Genomic DNA, 22,657 nt, shown 5'->3' on the forward strand with positions numbered 1-22,657 from the left:
TAATGATGGCCATTCTGACTGGTGTGAGGTGATACCTCATTGCAGTTTTGATTTGCATTACAACCCAGATCTTGTTTTCTACTGTGTTAATAAGGAAGCACATACATTATCATGTAAAAATTGATAACAGAATTTCAATATATTTTATTTTTTAATAATGTTTATTTTATTCATTAAAAAACATTATTCTTAGAACAAGTAAAGAAATCCATGGTGCAAAAATGATTAAGAACTCAGCAAGTGTAGGCTTACATACAGTGGGACTTGTAATGTGTCCTGCAGGGGATTCCTATCAGTGTGGTCGCTGAACATGCTTCATCTGTTCACTCCCTGTGTTTGAAGGGAACTATGCCAGTTTCAGTATCCAGCAGAACCCTGGGTCCTGGATAGCTCCTGTCCACAAGCTGATATTGATAGGCAAATTCCTTGTGCTGACTGTGGCCAGCTTGAAAACTTACATGAAAATGCATCTTCTCAGGATCTGCCAAAACTAGGTTTAGACTGCCCTGAGCCAGTCCTGACTCATCTTTGATTTCAGATTTTCACCCTTAAACTAAGCCCTGGTATTGTGAGATGAGCCAGCACATGCTGAATGGAGTTTCCCCACCACCACTGCCACCACTGCATTTATGCCTTAATTTGCCACTAGACACATTGGGGAAAATATCAGATAGAAGCCACCCCAAACCATAAAGCAGAAGTGGAAGACACATACTAATGAAGGCATGAGTTTTACAAGGAATGTCATTTCAGTGGTTGGACCAGGAGTACTGGAAAGACAAAATAATTTGTTCAAGGAAAAGGTGACTATCTAACACAGTGGTTTAGTTAAATCGTCACATTTCAATTATAGCTGTTTACTGCACATTTAAAGTGATCTTGCAGGTAGAAAGTTCAGCTGACTATGTATTAATTACCTCCAGGTCCATTGGGTATTTCTAGTTTTTTATGTTTGTAGAATGAGAGAGAAAAGGAAGAAGAGTTTCCTTGTTTTCCCTCACCTTAAACGGTAATACTGTACGTGACAAACAGAATTTGCTGTACAGCTGGAGCTGCCTTTCTGATTGTTTACTTAGATTTTTAGTATAGGAGATCATGGGTAAAGAAAGATTCTTAAAAATAGAAACCCTGGGCTCTAACCCTGATACTCCCCCGCTTAAACCAATTATGTTCTTGTGTAAGTCCCTGTATTTTGCTGTGCTTGAGTTTCCTCAAACTATTGACATAGAGATTGTGGGAGAAATGAAGGAGATGGGAGAGAGAGAAAATCAGTGTGAAGTTCTTCGCATTTACAGGAAAGTTGAACAGACATACTATTGTAAAATATTTTTAAATTTTCTACTGTAGTTTGCCTTGCAAATAGGTGAATGTTTATTGATTTGAATTTGTTTGACGTTAGTATTGTTCCTTATGTTTCAAAGCACTTTGTAATAAATAACGAACTAATCAGGTAACTGCTGTTAGTGTTTTTTATTCTTTTTGTTGATTGTCATATAAAGAGCAAGATGGTAGCTCAGGTTTGTCAGTGTGGAAAACTTTATATTGTACGTTCCTCTGAAAGAGGGTATAAGAGAATTTGTTTACTATAATACACTCTGAGCCTAGAATATTGTCTGGAACATGGTAAACCTTCAATAAATGTTGAATGATATAAGAGCCCAATAATTACATCTTCAAAATAATGCTATATTAATTATATAGAGATTATACATAAATTTTCATTAGTGGAGAAGATTAGAGCAAATTTTTCTTTTAAGTCCACTAATTCCAGGCTGGGACAACAAATATTGTAATTAGGCTTCCCTGGTGGCACAGTGGTTAAGAACCCGCCTGCCAACGCAGGGGACACGGGTTCGAGCCCTGGACCAGGAAGATCCCACATGCCATGGAGCATGCCATGGAGCAGCTAAGCCCATGAGCCACAACTACTGAGCATGCGCTCTAGAGTCCTCAAGCCACAACTACTGAGCCCACGTGCCACAACTACTGAAGCCCGTGAACCTAGAGCCCGTGCTCCACAAGAGAAGCCACCACAATGAGAAGCCCGTGCACCACAACGAAGAGTAGCCCCTGCTCGCTGCAACTAGAGAAAGCCCACGCACAGCAACAAAGACCCAATGCGACAAAAAAAAAAGATAATTAATTAATTAAAAAAATATATATTGTAATTAAAAAATGTAACCTACTGCTTTCCTTCCCCTATTACTTTAGCTTAATATTTGCAGAGCTTGCAGTTAATAATAGTATACAATTTTGTGGCAGAGGGAAGGAAACATTACTAATAGAAAGAGTGTATTGTATCTTTGCAATTATATTATAGATAAGGCATGTGGAGTAAAAATGGCAGGCATTCTGACTTTGCTTTAATTAAGGATGTTTCATAGCAGCCCTGGCTCATGGCTTTAAAATGCCCCTTCTTCACATGTAATTAAATTATCTTCTTGCGGCTTTCATTATTTTCATTTCTTTATGTTAGGGTACAACCCATTAAGCTGAGTAAGCAGGAAAAAATAGAGCATAGTCCTGGTTCTTCCATATTCTTACACAAGTTTCTTCATTTCTCCAGGTTTTGACTTTATGCTCTAGAGTAGGGGTTGGCAAACTATGGATCACAAGCCAAATCCAGCCTATCACCTATTTTTATACAGCCCACGAGCTAAGAGTAGTTTCTATATTTACAAACGGTTGGGGAAAAATTTTTAAATCTTCATGGCATTTGAAATTATATAAAATTCAAATTTCAGAGTCTATAAATTAGATGTTACTGGCACATAGCGAGGCTAATTTGTTTATGTATTTTCTATAGCTGCTTGCACAGCAACAATGCAGAATTGTTAAACTTTCACATTCTTTTTTTTTTTTTTTTTTTCGGTACGCGGGCCTCTCGCGGTTGTGGCCTCTCCCGTTGCGGAGCACAGGCTCCGGACACGCAGGCTCAGCAGCCATGGCTCACGGGCCCAGCCGCTCCGAGGCATGTGGGATCTTCCCGGACCGGGGCACGAATCCATGTCCCCTGCATTGACAAGCGGACTCTCAACCACTGCGCCACCAGGGAAGCCCAACAATGGCAGAATTGAGTAGCTGTGACAGAGCTCTCAAAATCTACAACATTTACTAACCGGCTCTTTACAGAAAAGGTTTGCTGACCCCACTTCAGGCTGTTTAAAGAATGAAAGAACTTTATTAAACTATATGAAATGAAAATATATGTAGGCTTTTAAATAAATTAAGAACAATTTTAGATATTTCCCATCGATTGAGGGATCATCTTTTAAATGAATTTGGTAAGAAAAAAGAGTATTCTGAATGAAAAGCTAAACTGGTTTTGCATCAAGAATGTCCTGGTTGCTTCCTCCAGGTACTCTTTCATTTTATTTAAACTGATGTTCTAATATTCTGGTTTCATTCAGAATTTTAACCACAAAAATCAAAGAAAGATGAGTCAGAGTCAATTCCACCTGAAAGGGACTCAGAATGGAATTCTTGAGTTGATGAGACCCAGGTTTCAGTTTTGGTTCCACCACTTATTACCCAGGAAATACAGTATTTAATATCTTTCAACCGCAGTTTTCCCATCTGTAAAGTGGCAGTAACCACATTTACCTCTAAGGCCAGACCAGACATGAGGGCACCACAGGTATTAATTTGGTGCCTTTGCTTCAAACCAATATTCTTTAGTTATTTACTAATTGTTAGTGGGAATGAAGAGAAACTAAATTTTCTATTGACAAAGATAAATTGCGCCATTTTTTGATGTTCAGAATAAGGAAAGGGGTTTCTTTTTTTAAAAAAAGTATTTATTTATTTTTGACTGCGTTGGGTCGCCGTTGCTGTGCGCGGCTTTCTCTAGCTGCAGCGAGCAGGGGCTACTGTTCGTTGCGGTGCACGGGCTTCTCGTTGCAGTGGCTTCTCTTGTTGCGGAGCATGGGCTCTAGGCGCGCGGGCTTCAGTAGTTGCAGCACTCAGGCTCAGTAGTTGCAGCAGGTGGGCCCTAGAGCGTGCGGGCTTCAGTAGTTGCCGTGCGTGGGCTCTAGAGCGCAGGCTCAGTAGTTGTGGCACACGGGCTTAGCTGCTTCATGGCATGTGGGATCTTCCCGGACCAGGGCTCGAACCCGTGTCCCCTGCATCGGCAGGCGGACTCTCAACCACTGCGCCACCAGGGAAGCCCCTGGAAACCTGAGTTAATGGTCATCAAATTTCCGATTTATTGCAGTGATATTATAAAATAGCCTCCCTGAGCTGGCTCATGGTTTAATCCTATGAGGAATAAATAAGATTGTATATATGTTACATATATCTATCTATCTATCTACCTACCTATCTATCTATAGCACTCTAATACCACACTCTTTGGCACAAAGTAGGCACTGAAAGTAAGGCAATTGATATAATTATTGCCACCTTGTTACAGGTATCTCCTTAGAAACAGAAGCTATATCAAAATACTATGGAGATGTGAAAGGTAGGCTCTAGAACAATGCTGTCCAACAGAACTTTCTATAATGATAAAAATGTTCATTTTATTTATCTGGGCTATCCAGTGTGGTAGCCACTACCCATATGTGAACCAAGGAATGGATTTTTTAAATTTTAATTTCAAGTAACTTAAACTTTAAAGTCACATTAAACGGCATGACTCTAGAATTTTTAAAGATATCAATTTTTAAAGATATCAATCAAAGGATTAGACAAAATAACATAGCTCTGATAACACAGGGAGAATGAATTCCTAATAAGATACCAAAATGGGAAAATCCATAATAGATACATAGTCACATTAAAATTTGTGATAAACAGCCTTTATTTGACAGGTTTTTCACGTAATTGATCATGCTGCAATGATGAGGGAAGGAATTATAACATCTAGGAAAGGCATTCCAAAGTGTAAGCATGCAATTTATTAATATCATATATGTTTACTCCAAAATATATTCACAAAATTAAAATAATATTTTTAATATTCACAAAATTTTAAATAATACTGAATGGAATTTCAGGATTGGTGAGATCTGAGCTTTCTTCCAAAACAGAAATAACTCCAAACAGTGGACTCACTGGTGACTTCATTTTGTGTACCACATTTGATTGATCAGATATCTAATTCAACAAATCTCTGGAACCCTTAGACTCAGGGTATGTAAGGATGAACCAAAGAGACATAAGGAAGAACACGTCAGGAAGTAGAAATAACCTGGGAGAAGGCCTTGTACTGGAAAGAACTGAAGAAAAGCAATGTGGCTGGAGTAGAAAGAGACAGATGGAGGGGAGTAAAAAAAGAGAGAGGTGGACAAGGGCTAAACCTTACAGAACCTTTAGGCCAGAGGGTGAAGTTTGAACTTTCTCCTAAGAGCAAGTGAAAGCCATTTGAAAATTTTTTAAGTTGGGGGTTGAAAAGGGATGATGACAAGATCAGACTATTTTTTAAAATCTGATGATTGGAAATAAAACGAGTGGATGGAAGACTGTCTAGAGAGAAGCATGGGAACCAATCTGGGAAGTATGAGGGCAATTGAGTAATACACAAATTCTTTCAAGGATAAAGTAGATTTTATCGCATTTCATGACACAGCCCCAAAATGTTTTCCAACACAGCAGCCAGAAGGATACTTTAAAAAGTCAGATCCTGGGACTTCCCTGGTGGTACAGTGGTTAAGAATCCACCTGCCAATGCAGGGGACACGGGTTCAGTACCTGGTCCAGGAAGATCCCACATGCCGCAGAGCAACTAATCCCGTGTGCCACATGCAACTACTAAGCCCACCTCTAGAGCCCGCAAGCCACAACTACTGAGCCCACGTGCCACAACTACTGAAGCCCTCGCACCTAGAGCCCGTGCTCCACAACAAGAGAAGCCACCAAAATGAGAAGTCCACTCGCGGCAACGAAGAGTAGCCCCCTCTCGCTGCAACTAGAGAAAGTCCTCGTGCAGCAACGAAGACCCAACACAGCCAACAATAAATTAATTAATTAAAAAATAAAAAGGTCAGATCCTATCATTTCCCTGCTTAAAACCCTTCAATGGGCCTCCTTCTCACTCAAGCCTAACACTGGCCTACAGGGCCCTATGTGATCTGGGACCCACAATCTCTCTGACCTCATGTCCTATAATTTTCACCCTCATGTCACTCCAACCCCACTGGTCTCCTAGTTGTTCCTTAAACATGCCAAGGTCTCTCTGTAGCACAGCTTTTGAACTCATTGTCCCTTCTGCCTGGAATTCTCTTCCCATCAGATATCCCCATGGCTTCTTCCCTCATTTCTTCAAGTCTCTGTTTAAATGTCATTGACAGTGGTGCCCCCTTATCAGCCCTAAACAACATATGTAAGATAGTACCTCCCACCTCCCAAGAGTCCCTTTTCCTGTTATCCTGTTCTCCACAACACTTATCTCTGGCTGATGTACTATTTATTTGCTTGCTGTTTCTCTCCCCACTAAAATGTAAGCTCTGTGAAGACAGGGACTTTGATTTGTTCCCTGCCATATCCTCATCACTGTAGGTGTTCAATAATTATTTGGTTTTTTAAAAAATATTTATTAAAAAAAATTTTTTTTTAATATTTATTGGGTTGCACTGGGTCTCAGTTGCAACAGGCAGTCTCCTTAGTTGTGGCATGCGAGCTCTTAGTTGTGGCATGCACGTGGGATTCAGTTCCCTGACCAGAGAGCGAACCTGGGCCCCCTGCATTGGGAGCACAGAGTCTTAACCACTGCGCCACCAGGGAAGTCCCAATAATTATTTGTTGAGTGAACAGATGAATGAATGATGAGGGATGGACTTGATGACCTCTCTAATTCTTCCCCAGCTCACTGACTGTAGTTTAGAGAACCGTGACCAGCATGTCATGTTCTGCTACTTTGTGCAGAAGCACACTCCCACCCCCCAGCTTGGGGACAGTTCCAAGAATTGTGGCCAATCTCTCCCATCTTCTACTTCTTTCCCCAGCTCAGGTATCCACAAGGAACCATGCCAACCCTTCACCCAGCACCAACTCTTTCCAGTGCCAACTACCTTCTCCTCGACTCTTTTGCTTTACCAGTGGATGAGAGAGCCGATCAGGATGGCTGAGAGCCATGAGGGCTGGACTGGGGGGAATACTTGGTGGCTGCAGCCCAATTGCAGAGTTTTGGAACTCCTCCAAGGATGCACACAGGGCAGCTGCTGCCAGACCATAAACTTGTTTCCCATATACCATATAGAACCCTTTCTGGCAGTACAATGCATAGACCGCCGAGGAGGTCTATGTGGAGGAGTGCCTCTACATTGGTTGTAACAGAGATGGGCCACATGTGTTGAATTCAGCTGGTGAGCTATTTATTGTCTTTAGATTTTAGAGGAGGAACCAAACAAATGGGATTTTTAGTCTGCCTCAAAAGCACCAGTAATTTTTATTTTATTTTATTTTATTTTATTGAAGCACAAAGTAGAGAAAAGAAGGTGGATTAGGACTCAGAAGATCTAGATTTGAATCCCATCTTGTGACTTGGTTTGTGCTATAGCCTTGGGCGAGTAACGAAAACTCTACTGGCTACAGTTTCCCATCTGTCAATAGGAATAACTATTCCTGCTCTGCCCAACCTCTCAGGGATGTTGTGGGGATTATGAGACCATAATGGGTGCATATTAGGTGAAGTATACAATATTTTTCATACACAGAGGTTTTTATGAACAGAAACATAATGGTGGCATCGCTCAAATGCCTGACAAAATGAAAGTGATCTCTCTTCATCCAGTAATGAAAGGAAAGTTCAAGAGAGGTGAGGAAACAGATCTTGATGCATTTTTGGACTTTGCTTTTCCATGGAAACCATCAGTACACGACCTATTGTCTTTAGAGAGATATTATATTACAGATGTGTTTTTATGGCATAGACAAATTGACTACCTCTAGTAATTTAAATTCTCTTAACCCAAAAAAGATAGATTCACATAGTCATGGTGACGAGTTAAAATTATGGCTCTCAGAAGGAATTTACTTTTTAAAAAATGGTTGGTTTGACTGTATATATATATATGTGTGTGTATATATATGTATGTATATATATGCATATGTATACATATGCTTATTTTAAATAAGTGTGCATGCAGAAATGCTTTTAAAATACACTCCACATAATTTTAACCTAAGCACAATAGTTTAATTAAGATTGACATGCAAAGTACAATGTTATGAAAGAAAATGTCATCATCTTTTCTGAGCACGAAAGAGGCTCTAACATAGTATTCATCCGTCATTTGAAAGCGTGAGGTTACTGTAAATCTAGAGAAGTGGCGAGACTGGTCTACTGTTTCTGGGAAAAAGGGTAGGTGGGCACAGGTGAAATCCCAAATGAAAATTCTACAGCAAGTAGAATTAAGTGATCTGTATGTCTCTTCCCACACATTAGAAAAGACTTGAGATTTATCAAAGAGAAAAATCTAAAATTGCCTTGGGTGGTTGACTCTGAGAATGAGGCAACCTCCTGTTCTGAGTAACCCTAACATGAGGTCTCAGTTTCCAAAGGGTCATCATCCAGTCTGGGACTGAGCCACGGCCTTGGCATCTTTACACATGTGTTTCATGACTAAGAAGTTCCTCTGCAGGATGAGGATGGGAAAGAGGGTGGAATCCTACCAGCAATGTAGGCCTTGGTCACATCTGTGCCTTGGTGACAGGAAGAGTAAAACTAAACTGCTGAAATAAGGGTTTGAGTTTACGTGTGAATTTCAAGTGTCTGTGATAGTCCCATCTGCATAGCATGGAACTCTAACATGGCACGCCTTGCTGAAACTGGCAGGTTTGCAAGGATTTCTTTTCTTTGCTTTTCTTTTTTGGCTGCACTGCACAGCATGCAGGGATCTTAGTTCCCCAACCAGCAATCGAACCTGTGTCCCCTGCAGTGGAAGCGTGGAGTCTTAACCACTGGACCACCGGGGACGTCCTCTGCAAGGATTTCCGAGCAGTGAGATGCAGCTATGGGTTCCTCCCGTTTTGCCAGTTAATGTTTGCTCTGGTTGGGAGAAGATTGGTGTATATCTGGTGGTTCTGACTCACCTGTGGTCATTCTGTCCTCTCCGGAGCTGAAAACCTCACTCTTCAAACCTGCCCCTTGGTTCCTGGCTGTTCATATGTTCAGCAGCCTATGGATCCCATTGTCTTCCATGCATGTTTTTTTTGTTTTTGTTTTTTTTTTTTTTTTTTTGCGGTATGCGGACCTCTCACTGCCGCAGCCTCTCCGGCCGCGGAGCACAGGCTCCGGACGCGCAGGCGCAGCGGCCACGGCTCACGAGCCCAGCTGCTCCGTGCCATGTGGGATCTTCCCGGACCGCGGCACGAACCCGCGTCCCCTGCATCGGCAGGCGGACTCTCAACCACTGCGCCACCAGGGAAGCCCTTCCATGCATGTTTTAATCATGCTACACATGAAGCTTGTGAAATGGAATATCCACATTATATAAATTGCAATAATAAGCTCTTGACAGATCTCTACAAAATGTATGTCAGTAACTTCCTTCAACGTCCTGAGACATTTTACAAAGAATCATTGTCAGCGTTTCAGAGAGAAAGAAAAATGAGATAGTTATCTATACTATTTCTCCATTCTAGTATTGCATGTGCCTGGAAGCCAACCAGATTTCTAACAGGGTTTAAAATGTCAGCCAGAATGTACTGAATATATAGTAGAGGCTAAGGTTAAATTTCCTTTGGTTTACTTAGATAAACTGGGCTTGGGGTTAGCTTGGGGGAGGGAAGGAATCACTGGTCTAATAATATAATTCATTGCCCTTTAATAAATCTTTTCTTACTTTCCCCTTCAATTTCTGCTCTTCTACGCTTTTTATCATATCCAGAGAGGCAGGCAAGAGTCAAGTCTATTAAATGGCATCTTGTTTGAATATGTTCTAAAAAGAATTACCATGAAAAAAAATCAGTCATCAAATCACACACATTTCTCTACACCATGAGAAAATATAAATGAAGCAATTCGAATTACTTTATACTCCCCCTAAATTGAATAAAGATGTGGAGTTCCCCAATGAGAATGAATTTGCTTATATCAGTCCCAAACAGCATCACTTTGTTTGAAAGTCAAATGGACAAGGATGTTTTCTATTTGATGAAAAACAATCTCTACACTTAAGTTGCAAACAAAGCTGCTAAGTTCCCATGTCACTCCTGGACCCATTTGAGTTTTCCTGGAAATGCTCCAGATTCAGCCCAGCATGGCAAGAAGCACAGGATTCTGGGATACTTCTTGGGCCACATCTGTAGCTGAAAGAGCTCTTCAGAACTCTCTGCACCTGTCTCCCTGCTGATATGGGCAGAAGCAGAGCCATTATTGCTGAAACTCTACAACTCTTAAAAAAAAATGTCTTTTGGCAATATCCAAGCTCCTTCTCTTCTGCCACACTCCTTCTCTTTCTTAAGGTCTAGGAGCTGCCAGTGGTCACTAGCCCAGCTCCCCTGCCTCTGCGTAGGCTCCAGGATTAAAATCCTGCCATCAAGGAGTTCACATTTCCTCGGCTCAGGAGAAAGAATCACCATGATCCTGTGCTTTTAAGTCCTGATGAATTCTAACTACCTTCTTATATACATGGCTTAATTATAGCAATGAATTTTATATGTGATTGAGGTGCCATGACTTCACCATCATATTTTGAACATAGATGATTATAGTTTATTGTTTAATTCATGAGAATAAAATGATGTAAGTTTTGTGACTATAGACATATGGACCTGGGTGGGGTACTCAGGGTAAGTCCCCTGCCTCAAACCAGAAGTGGACATTAGCTGTCTTTCAAAGATGGTCTTTGTTTGTCTATCCCTATCGACCTCAGAAAAAATATAAACAAACAAAAAGTTGGATACATTTTTAAACAAAAGAGACTGACTTTTCCTCTACATTCCTTATCCCAGTGACTCTCCTTAGGAAAAAGAAGAGGCAGTGACATAAATCTTATCGACATTTCTTCTCTTGGTGGGAGACTTTCCTTAAAGATAATTTAGTTTGATCCCTCTATTCAACAGATGAGGGAAGGGAAGCCCAGAAAGTCTCAAGGAATTATAAGTTTGACAGAGAACTGACACTGGAACCTCAGACTCGCTATGTCTGTCTAATCCAGTACTTTCAGCATTGTTTCACCATGCTTCTGAGTCATTAAATCACCTGTGGGCACATGGGCAGAATTGTACATGCAGCCATTCCATACAGACCTCTGGAGTATAGTCTTTGTGCTAAAATAAAATCTGTCTTTTCTACTGTTTGCACAAGGCCAGTACAGGTAGATAGGCCATACTTTCCCTAAGGCTGTAGAATATTTCTGCACTTTGAGGAAGGCTGTGGCCAGGAGAGAGGTGGGGTAGGGCAATGGTTTTCAAGTGCTTTCACCACAGTAAGAAATACATTTCATATTGTGACAAATCCCAAATAACATGACTATGCAGATGCAAGTATATGTATACAATGTAACTGAAATAAATTCCACAGAAAAACACTCGCCTTTATTATTTCAATGAATTCAGCTCTATTATATATATCTATATATATCTGTATATATACACACACACGTATATATATAGATATATATATATTTAGTTTGTGACCCGCTGAATAGATTTCATGTCTCTTTCACCCTTTCATGAACGGAACATGAGTCTGGAGCTTTCATCTTGGTTGGTCTCAGCATGATCAAAGGCCTTTGCTGTCAGCATGTCCATGGGTGTGTCCTAGGAGAGCAGATGCTCTTTAAGAACTGGGCTTGTGTCTCCTCTTTCAAGCTGCTGAACCATCTTTTGGGTCCCCTCCCCATCTCTCTTCCCAAATAGGAGTGATCAATAAAGGGTTTCAGGCCAACCTGTTCTACTCTATGCTGTGACCTTGAGCAAGTCACTTAAACTCTTTGATCCTCAGTCTCCTGATCTGTAAAATTAAAAAAAGTTAATTCCATTTCACAAGGCTATTGTGAAAGGCAAAGAATATATTAAATGAGAAACTGCCTTCTCAACTTTAAAGTAAATGTTAGGCATAATTATAATTTTACCTATAACACTGTAGGCCATGACACATTAGAATTAAATGTACAAAGACATAGTGAACTGAAGCTCTGGGAGGTTTCCTGATGCTTCTGCAACTCTCTGGTATTTAATAAACTAACAAACACATTAATATATTCTAAAAACAAATTATTAAATCTATCAGTATCTATATAAAGTTATATGTCGCGACCTAACAAACTGTCTTAAAACTTATTGACTTAAATTCATAGAGAAAGAAAGTAGAACGGTGGTTACCAGGGCTGGGAAGAAGGAGGAATGGGGAGTTCGTGTTTAATGGGGACAGAGTTTCACCTTGAGATGATGAAAAGATTCTGGAGATGGATCATGCTGGTGGTTGCACAATAATGTGAATGTACTTAATGCCACAGAACTCTGTACACTTAAAAATGGTTAAAATGGTAAATTTTGTTATGTATGTTTCACAATAGAAAAGAAACACAATGACTTAAAACCACAGCCCTTTTAGAGTCAGGATTTGGGGCAGTGCTCAGCAGGCTTGGGTCACCTTTGCCCATTGCAGTGTCTCTTGGGACAGTTCACATGGCTTCATTGACCACTTTGATGCTGTCTCTTACCTGAGATGCCTCTGTTGTCCACATGGCTCTCAGCCTCTGAGGTTTCTCAATACCTGTGGCCTCTCTCTACAGCTGGACAGCCTGGACTTCTTTACAAGGCAGTTGGGTTCTGAGAGAGAAAGCAGAAGCTCCAGATCTCTTAAAGGCTTGAAGTCCCAGGAAGTTGCTTCCATCCTATGCTTTTGGCCAAGTCAGCCATTATGCTGGCACAGAGTCAGTGTGGAAGGGGACTGCACATGGCATGAACTCAGGGAGACATGGTACATGTAGAACCATTTTCTAACAATCTACTGCAGCCTCCATGCCACATTGGTAGCATCTCTCCCTGCTCTGCTTATCTTGAATTCTGTTCTAGTGCAATTTCTACATATTAGCAGTGCGTGTAGTGGGTAAGAGGATGGACTTTTGCAGGAGGCTTCAAATGTTGGCCCTGCCGTTTGTTGGTTCTGTGACCTTTGGCAAGTTATTCACTGTATCTGTGTCTCAGTTTTCTTATCTGTGAAATGGGGATGGCAATAGTATTTATCTCATTGTGCTGTAAGTATTAAACGATGAATCTGAACTGAAAACTTAGTAACAGTGCCTGGCACGAAGTAAGAACTATGTAAGCATTTGCTATTATTGTTACTGTTGTTTTTGTCTATTTTGTTATAAAACAAATAGGGTGATACGGTGGGAAAGGTAGTATTTAGGGCTAACTAGGCAGAAAGGCTAGAAACTTGCTTAAGTACACAGGACCTCCCTGCCTCACTGTTCTCACTTACATCTAAATCCCTTGCTGACATTTAAGCCTCTTTCCTTTTGTTCTGCCCACAGGAGACATGGAGAACAGCTGATCAATATCTCCTCATAATAATCCCCTGAACACCTGAAGACAGCTGTGAGAGCTTAAAGATTTGCTGAGGCTAATCTGAACACAGGTAATTGAGTTGATGATATGTTCAAATGCGCATAAACTTGTGCCCAGGCACAGCTGTGAAGTAGTAATAGGCACCTCACACTTCCCTTCACCCCCTTAGGAGCTGGAGTGGTGGGTCTTGTCTGTATGCGGTTAGGGAGTGAGTCTCCTCTTTCTGAGCAGAAACCTGGAGCAGGTTTCTGAGGAGGACAATGCAAGCAGGGCCTGAGAGGCGCCATGTGTATGGCACTCTGCTGGTTCAAAAGAAGAGCTAAACCCAGGAACCGATCATGTTGAGCAGTTAATTAGCACCTCCTGTTTATGTCAGTGAGTTCTTGCGGAGCTCACCAGTGGACCTAGTGCTTAATCCAATAGGCACTTTTCAACCCTCAGCTTCCTAGACAGCACTGTCATATTTGTCATCCTCTCCTGTTTTGGAGTGAGGCAGAACATTGTGGGTTTTTTTCAAGTATTGGAGCCAGAATGCCTGGATTCTAGTTCTGGCTCTGCCACTTACCAGCTTCATGACCTTGTACAAGTTACTTGGCTGGTCAGTTCCATCTTCATCTGTGAAATGGGTTTGACAATAGTTCTAAATTATTGCGTTCTATGTATTTATTTATTTTATTTATTTACTTATTTTGGCTGCTTTGGGTCTTCATTGCTACGCTCAGGCGTTCTCTAGTTGCAGCAGGGGGGGCGCTATTCTTCGTTGTGGTGCGTGGCCTTCTCATTGCAGTGCCTTCTCTTATTGCGGAGCATGGGCTCCAGGCGTGCGGGCTTCAGTAGTTGTGGCACACAGGCTCAGTAGTTGTGGCTCACGGGCTCTAGAGCACAGGCTCAGTAGCTATGGCACACAGGCTTAGTTCCTCCACGGCATGTGGGATCTTCCCGGACCAGGGCTTGAACCCATGTTCCCTGAATTGGCAGACGGATTCTTAACCACTGCACCACCAGGGAAGTGCCAGGGTTCTCGAAATATTAAAAAAGAATTATTTTTCTTAGCACAGTTGGGGAGCCATGGTAAGGATTAAAAATATTTTTTAAAAAACTCTTCTCCACTGACTTCTGGGATAGTGGCTCTTCTTCTGCCTGTTAGACCACTCCTTCTATGCCTCTTTGGCCGACACTTCTTTCACTCATCCATGAAAAATTAGCAGTTCCCCCAATGTCCTATCTTTGATCCTCTACTCTTCTCATTTTGTGTAACCTCCTATATGATTCATGCCCTTGGTCTCAATTACTATCTGTACACTGATGTTTTGAAAACCTTTATCTCTAGGCCCCCTTTTCATTGTAGAGTATCTCTATCTGGATAGTCCAAGGCTCTTTAAATTCAAAAGGTCTAACACCAGGACACCCACCCCTGGCTATGATGGAGTAGAAACTGGTAACAGACTAGCCATCCCACCACTTTAAAAAAAAAAATCACTAAGGTGAGCAAAATATTTGAGTCAGCTGTTTCAGGCAGAGCACAAGTTTGTGATCCTTAAGAGAAATCCAAGAGGTGAGGCCCAGAATCACTCTGCCTCTTTATCTGTGGGCTATTTCCCAACCAAGAAGCAATGAGCTGAGGTACCAGCTAAGCTGAGCAGACAGAGATTGGAGTCTGGGGCAGCTGAGCAACTCTCATCTGCAAGGTAGGGCACTGAGAGGAGGGAGCTTTGCAGAGGGAGGGCTCCAAAAATCCTGTGAGGATCCTCTGTGGGTGCTTGGCTAAAAGCTGGTTTGCACATGTGTAAGGTGAGACTATGCAAGGATTACCAGATACCAGCTTCTGTGGGGTTGAAAGCTGAGCAGGGTTATTAGAATTCAAGCAGTGATGAGGGTCATTGGAGTGGTGGCACAGCCTAAGTGGAAAGCCACATTAACACTTTGTTAATAACACCTCAGGCATCCAGCTGGGACACCAGAAAGAACACATTTTGAAAGTAAGGATAATGTTCTAAAGCAGTATTTCTCAGATAGCTGTTCCTGGGCCAGCAGCATTAGCATCACCTGGAAATTTGTTAGACATGCAGTTGGAAATACTAATTCTAGAGTCCCACCTCAGATCTACTCCATCAGAGACTCAAGGGAAGATGCCTAGAAATGTTTTTAATAAGCTCTTCAGATGATTCCGATACATGCTAAAATTCGAGAACAACTGCCCTACAATAGAAGACCTACAATAGAACTGCCCTAACAACGCCTAACACCAAGCTTGACAAGATCACAGGAGAAACAGCGTGAAGGCTGAGTGCACTAAGTCAGAGGGCTTGGGAAGATAGCTTGGACTTTCCAAAGATCTACCCTAAAAAATTAAAGCAAACAAACAAACAAAAATGCCTACACAAGTTCAAAGTGGCCAGACAATAAGTGAACTGCCTACTAGAACAAAAATCAAAACTTTTCAGAGGAAAATAACATACTACAGAATCCACAATTTCTACAATGCATCATCTGTAGCCTTAAGTATGACAATAAAAAATTACTAGACACTCTTTTACATTGGGACTTGGGAGCTGCTCTGTGGTGCTAGGAGCAATGGTTTTCAGTGTAATGGAGCTCTTATGTGGAGAGCCTAAGCTTTTTTTAGATGCAAAGGAAAATTTCAAAACATACAGGAGAATATTGACTGGAAAATGACTTGGTTAAAACCTGACGATCTTACCAGTATCCTGCAGGTCGATGAATATTAGAGAAGCTAGGGATGTCACTGATTGATGAGCAGCTTCATTTTGAATGAGGGGTCGCTGTCTGCCTATTGAAAGAGGCCAGTTTGCTGTAAAGTTCCTAAGGTGTAAACATTTCTGACTAGTGCCAGATTTGAAATTCACTTTGTTGTATGAAAAACTGGTGAACAGAAAAACCTCTTCATTTTATGGATATGGAAAGAGAACAAAAATCAAGACGGATTATATTTTTTAATTTTGAAATTGATTTGTAAATAGATTTCTGAACGAACATCAGATCTAGACTAATGCATCCATAAGATTCAAGCCATTTCTATTTAATCATGTCACTGCCCTAGAGTCATAACCTGTTAACCAGTATATTACTTTCTAGCTCTGAAACTATTTTTAATGGAAAATTCTTTTTCAGTTATCCAGCCTTGTAATTAAATAATTTTGAATGAATGTTCAGCCTTTGGTCGCCTCTCCGAATTTAAAATGCATGATTGTAATTACAGCCAAGTGAAAGTTTATAATACTGTGGGAAAATACTTAGTAAGGTTTCTAGAGAGATGACTTGGTTTGGCAATCACAAGAACGGAGGATATGGAAAACCTTGGCTTTGTGCAGGGTACTAAGTATTACCGAATTAATGGAGGTGAGAGCATAGTGGAGAGACAGGATCTATTACTGGGGTGAGGGGAGAGAAAGCCAGGCATCAAAACAATCAGTATAATTACTAGCTGAATTATGGGATATTTAGTCCTAGAGTAATAGTAATATGAAAGGGTATTTATGCTAAAAATAGGGAGGAGTACTGCTGAAAATTAAGAGAGCACAACATAACAATCAAGAGTCATGAGGGAAGGTTACTGATAAAATCTGGGTTAAAACTGGTCAAACATTGTACAGAATGGATTAGTGTAAACAGTAATAGCATCTGATGTAACCAAGGTGGTTAGGCCCCATGCATAATCATTTTCCCTAAATAGCTACATGAATAAATTGTTTCCAAGCCCATATTTAAATGTCACAGTCAGATGCCAATATTCTTGTCATCTTATAATAAACTCTTTTTCTTTATAAAAAACATTACTAGACACACACACAAAGGAAAACAAAAGTAGAAAATAGAAATCAACCCTAAGATTACTCAGATGTTGGATTTAGTAGACAAAGACATTAAGGCAGCTATTATAAAGATAGTCAAAAAATCAAAGGCAAATATGTTTAAGATAAACAAAAGTATGATCTGAATAAGTAAATAAGTAGGGAGTAGATAGGGAATCTTGAAGATGGGAACTATAAAATAGCAACGTAAACCCCAGAACTTTTCAAAGTAAAACAAGATAACACAATTCACTAGTAGCTTAACAGCAGATGGAAGATGGTAGAAGAGTCAGTAAACCTCAAGATTAATCAATAGAAATTATCCAATTTGAAGAACAGAAAAAAAATTGAAGGAAAATGAATAGATCCTCTGAGACCTGTGGGATAATATCAGATGTATGTGTAATTGGTGTCCCAAAAGGAGACAGTGAAAATGGGACAGAAATATAATAGAAGAAAAATATTCCCAAATTTGATGAAACTGTCAACAAACCTCCAAAGCTCAGTGAACCCCAGGCAATATAAATACAAAGAAAAACTACCTAGATACATCATTGTCAGGTTACCAAAAAATACAAAAATAAAAATAAAGAGAAAAATTTGAAAGCAGCCAGAGAAGAATAATGCATTACATATGGGGCAACAACCATATGGAGGTGACCAACTTCTTGTCAGAAACTGGAGAGAAGACAATGGAATGACAGCTTCAAAGTGCTTAAAGAGTCCATCACCAAATTCATTATCTTTCCACTTCTCACTGTGCTCATCATTCTCTAGTCTCCATTTGAATTACTGGTCACTGTCCATTTGACTTTCCAAGTCAGAAAATTGGGAATCGTTCTAGATACCTGTTTGTCCTCTCTCCTTACATAATTGCCCAGCAGATCTTTTTGATTCTACGTTTAAAATGTCACTAAACTAGTCCCACCTGTTCATCCCCATTTCTATTGCTTTAGGTCAGGCTCCTGCTAGCTAATCTTCAGAAGTCAGATTGCCTGGGTTTGAATTTTGCCTTACTAGGTATAACTTTGGGCACATTCTTTGACTTTTCTGAGTCTCAGTTTCCTGATCTGTAAAATGGGAATACATAATAATAATAATAATAAACCTATCTGTGGAGAACTTTAAGATTGTACAGAAATTTTTTGTGTCTCCTCCATAACAGTCCCAGGTGAACTGGGTTATGCTACAGTTACAAACATCCTTCAAATCTCAGTGACCTACAACTGGAAGTCAATGGGGGCTCTGCTATCTGCTGTTCTCACTCTGGAACTTGGACGAAAGGTGCAGCCACTACGTAGAATATTGCCAGATGCCATGGCAGAGAGAAAGCAAGAGCCTAACAAATTTTGTTCCAGTTCTTAGTTCTTAAAGACTCCTAGTTTTCAAAGCGTCTTCCATTTCTTTGGCCAAATTAGGTCACACGGCTGGCCATATCCAACTTCAAAAGCAGGTCAGAGCAAGAGGGAGGAGAAATGGGGATATATGTATATGTATAGCTGATTCACTTTGTTATACAGCAGAAACTAACTATTGTAAAGCAGTTATACTCCAATAAAGATGTTAAAATAAATAAATAAATAAAATTAAGTAAACCATTAAAGGAAAGAAAAAGAAAAAAGCAGGTCAGAAATGTGCAGTTTTATTCTATGCTCAGAACAGGATGTGGTAGTAATTAGTGCTGGTGTCTGAATATTTCTGGTTCTCCTTTTGGACTCATGGTAGGGTTGCACTTCCCTTCTCCCCTGGAGTTGGCTGTGGCCATGTGACACTTGGGCAGAAGCTTCGAGAGCCTATACACAATGAACCACACTCCCTGCCTACTGCTGGGATGATGATCCCCCCTCACTGCTGTGAGGTATATATTGAGATGAAGTCTCCATTATCCTGGGTTTCTTTGTGGCTATGAGGAGCATCGCTCCCTGGCCAACCTGCATGGCACATGTGGTAGAAGCAAAGAATTATTTTGGTTGTTTTATGCCACTGAGACTTTGGGGTTGTTTCCTGTCACAGCATAACCTAACCTGCCCTGACTAATATATTACCTTATAGAATCATTGTGAGGATTAAATAACTTATGTCATGGGCTTAGCACAAGGTTAGCACCCAATATATGTTAGTAATTACCATTCTTGTTTGAACTCTCATACTAACCTCATACCACTGGTATCTGACCCTGCCCCATTTACTCCATCTACTACATTGCCACCAGAGAGATCTTCCTAAAATGCTAATCTGATCATTCACTTTCCTATGTGAAATGCTTCCGTTTTCTCCTGACTTTGATAAAGCCTGAATTCCCTAGCAGGAGTCTAGAGCTTCCATGGCCTGGACCCTGCCTGCCTCTCCAGTCTCATCTCCCACTAATCTCCCAAAGGTCCCCTGGGATGCAGCCACATCAGGCAACCAGTTCTTGTTCTGCTCTTCTTACATTCATATCATTGCAAATGCTGTTCCTTCTGCCTGGAATGCCCTTCCTTCCCTCATCCACAAAGCAAACTGCTTATCATTCTTCAAGACAGCTCGAAGATCATCTCCTCTATGAATCTACTCTGATACACTCAGTAAGAGTTAGCTGTAGTCCTCTGTTATGCACTAATTGTTTCCATGTCTATTTTCATTAGACTGTAGCCCTGAATGGCAAAGACTTTGCCCACTTCTTTTTTGTAGCCCAAGTGCTTAGCACTGTGCCTTCCATGAGCCAATTATGTGTTTAATACCTGTTTATTGAAAGAGTGAATAAATGACTATTCATTGAAATACTGTTTCTAATACAATTCATTAATTAGGACACACCAAGGTGGGCAAAGTTTCCAATTTTTCTTCTTAGACATGACAGGACCTAAAAATAGAAAAGATTTTCAAAATAAAAACAATGCCAACTAAGGTAATTTGTAATTCCATATTTTTTATTCTGAAGATTCCAGGACTCATCTCCAAATTCAGTTCCATGGTTGTCACATAAGTGGTAGGGTAATGTAATAGGTAGAGGTGATAGCTGTTACATGAAATGCTTATTTTTTGACATTTTGAATACCTGAGATACATGACACTATTTTATATGACAATATTTTATTGACAATATTTTTGTCAATAAATTTGACAAATTTATTTATATGACATTTATGTATGACAATATGACAATATTTTTGATATAATGACAATATTTTATATGACAATATTTTTGATATAATGCAAAAACAAACCATCAATAGATAAAATACCTCAGGAATATACATCTAATTAGTATTCTATGGGTGCACTTTCTTTTACAAATTGTAGCTTTAATAGCCTTGAACATCTGCAGTCACTTTTCTGGTAGGATTACTGCCCTTTCTATGGCAGATACTTACTATTCCTTTAATCTGTAGCTTCCTTGAGAGTTCTTTATTGTCTCTCTTACTAAGAATGGTAGCTTTTTTCTGTTGAGTTTTCAGAACTTTTTACCTCCACTTCCACCATAAAATTCATAACTATTGCGAAGGGTATTGTTTGAGATTTTTCCAACAAAACTTTCTCTTTCTGAGTCCATGACTTGATTTCTATGGGCCATAAAAATTCCAGAACGCTTATATTGCCCATTACTATCAAACTAACATAGTTTTGCAAGGCTGAGGTAGTCCAATAGCAAAATTTCTAAATAAGAGAACTCTAAAAACCGGACTTCCCTGGTGGCGCAGTGGTTAAAAAATCCACCTGCCAATGCAGGGGACATGGGTTTGAGCCCTGGTCTGGGAAGATCCCACATGCCACGGAGCAACTAAGCCTGTGCGCCACAACCACTGAGCCTGCGCTCTAGAGCCTGTGAGCCACAACTACTGAGCCCACGCACCTATATCTCGTGCTCCACAACAAGAGAAGCCACCGCAATGAGAAGCCCGTGCACCGCAATGAAGAGTAGTCCTCGCTCGTCACAACTAGAGAAAGCCCACGCGCAGCAACGAAGACCCAACGCGGCCAAAATTTAATTAATTAATTTTAAAAAGAGAGAGAGAACTCTAAACACCTAAGAAATATATCTCAAAGATTTATAAAGATCAGATGGAGCAGAGGTTGAGGTGAGGAGGGCATGCAATAATCAGTAAGAAAAGGAATCTTGAAACGTGGGTGTAAATCGACCCATGTGTGGCAGAGTACAGGGACCCAGAGTGACTTGGAGAAGGTCTTCACATAGGAAACTGCCTCTGCAGGTTACGTCTTCAGAAAAAAAGGAAACATGGCTAATGAAGAGATAAATGTAGCTCCCAGTCAAGGAAAGGTATGACTCAGAAATGCAATACTTCTGAGAAAAAATGTGGCACCACCCACATGGGCTAGTCTTTAGACCTGGGAGTTGGTGTAACTGCACTTAGCAGATGGGAGGAAAGAGAAGAGCAGAAACACAGTTCTGGGACAGGAAAAGGACATCGCCAAAAATACTTATCTCCTCTCATACACCAGGGTGTTTTGACCCTCCAAAGACAAAAATGACTTCAACCATAGGGACTTCCCTGGTGGTCCAGTGGTTAAGACTCTGTGCTTCCACCACAGGGGGCGTGAGTTAGATCCCTGGTCAGGGAATTAAGATCCCACATGCTGCATGGCACAGCCAAAAAAAATAAATAAATAAAGAACCAAAGGCATCAGCCGTAGTTGGTGCTTTCAAAAAGGAAATGTAAATTCCACAAAGAGAAAGAATTGGAGCAATAGCACAACCGTGTCAGCAATGGTGGGAAAACATATGTCACGTGGTGACTGAGCTGACATTTTTAATTTATTTATTTATTTATTTATGGCTGCACTGGGTCTTCGTTGGTGCGTGTGGGCTTTCTCTAGTTGTGGCAAGCGGGGGCTACTCTTCGTTGTAGTACGCAGGCTTCTCATTGCGGTGGCTTCTCTTGTTGCAGAGCACGGGCTCTAGGCGCAAGGGCTTCAGTAGTTGTGGCACGTAGGCTCAGCAGTTGTGGCTCACAGGCTCTGGAGCACAGGCTCAATAGCTGTGGCACACAGGCTTAGTCGCTCCACGGCATGTGGGATATTCCCAGACCAGGGCTCGAACCCGTGTCCCCTGCCTTGGCAGACGGATTCTCAACCACTGCGCCACCAGGGAAGCCCTGAGCTGACATTTTAGTTTCAAATAGTCTGTGGAATTGTGAAGGGGACCCATCCAGCGTTTAGCATGTTGTGTCTATGAGAAAACATGCTCTCGGTTGAAAATGAGGCTGGAGGACAGGCTATTTCTGATTTGTGGCAGTTTGTATCCAAGTAGCCACCTCTTTCAAGTGCATAACATCTTTAGCAGAATATGACTAGTCACGCAGTGCGAAGGAATTGGCAAATTAAACATTTAATGGTCACTGAAGAGAAAAGTCCATTTTTATTTTTATGAAGAAACCAACTACATA

At 40.8% G+C, this 22,657-nt stretch overlaps 1 protein-coding gene across 1 annotated transcript in view; it reads left to right on the forward strand.

The window, feature by feature from the left end:
* The first annotated feature begins 13,423 nt into the window (after positions 1-13,423).
* Positions 13,424-22,657, forward strand: part of RBM47 (RNA binding motif protein 47) — a 210,259-nt gene continuing 201,025 nt past the window's right edge. Inside the window, exon 1 of the mRNA XM_065877361.1 lies at positions 13,424-13,531. The gene's annotated coding sequence lies outside the window, so the exon portion shown is untranslated. The remainder of the gene's footprint in view (positions 13,532-22,657) is intronic.

Source organism: Phocoena phocoena, chromosome 5 (genome assembly GCF_963924675.1).
Source record: "Phocoena phocoena chromosome 5, mPhoPho1.1, whole genome shotgun sequence".
NCBI lineage: Eukaryota > Metazoa > Chordata > Mammalia > Artiodactyla > Phocoenidae > Phocoena > Phocoena phocoena.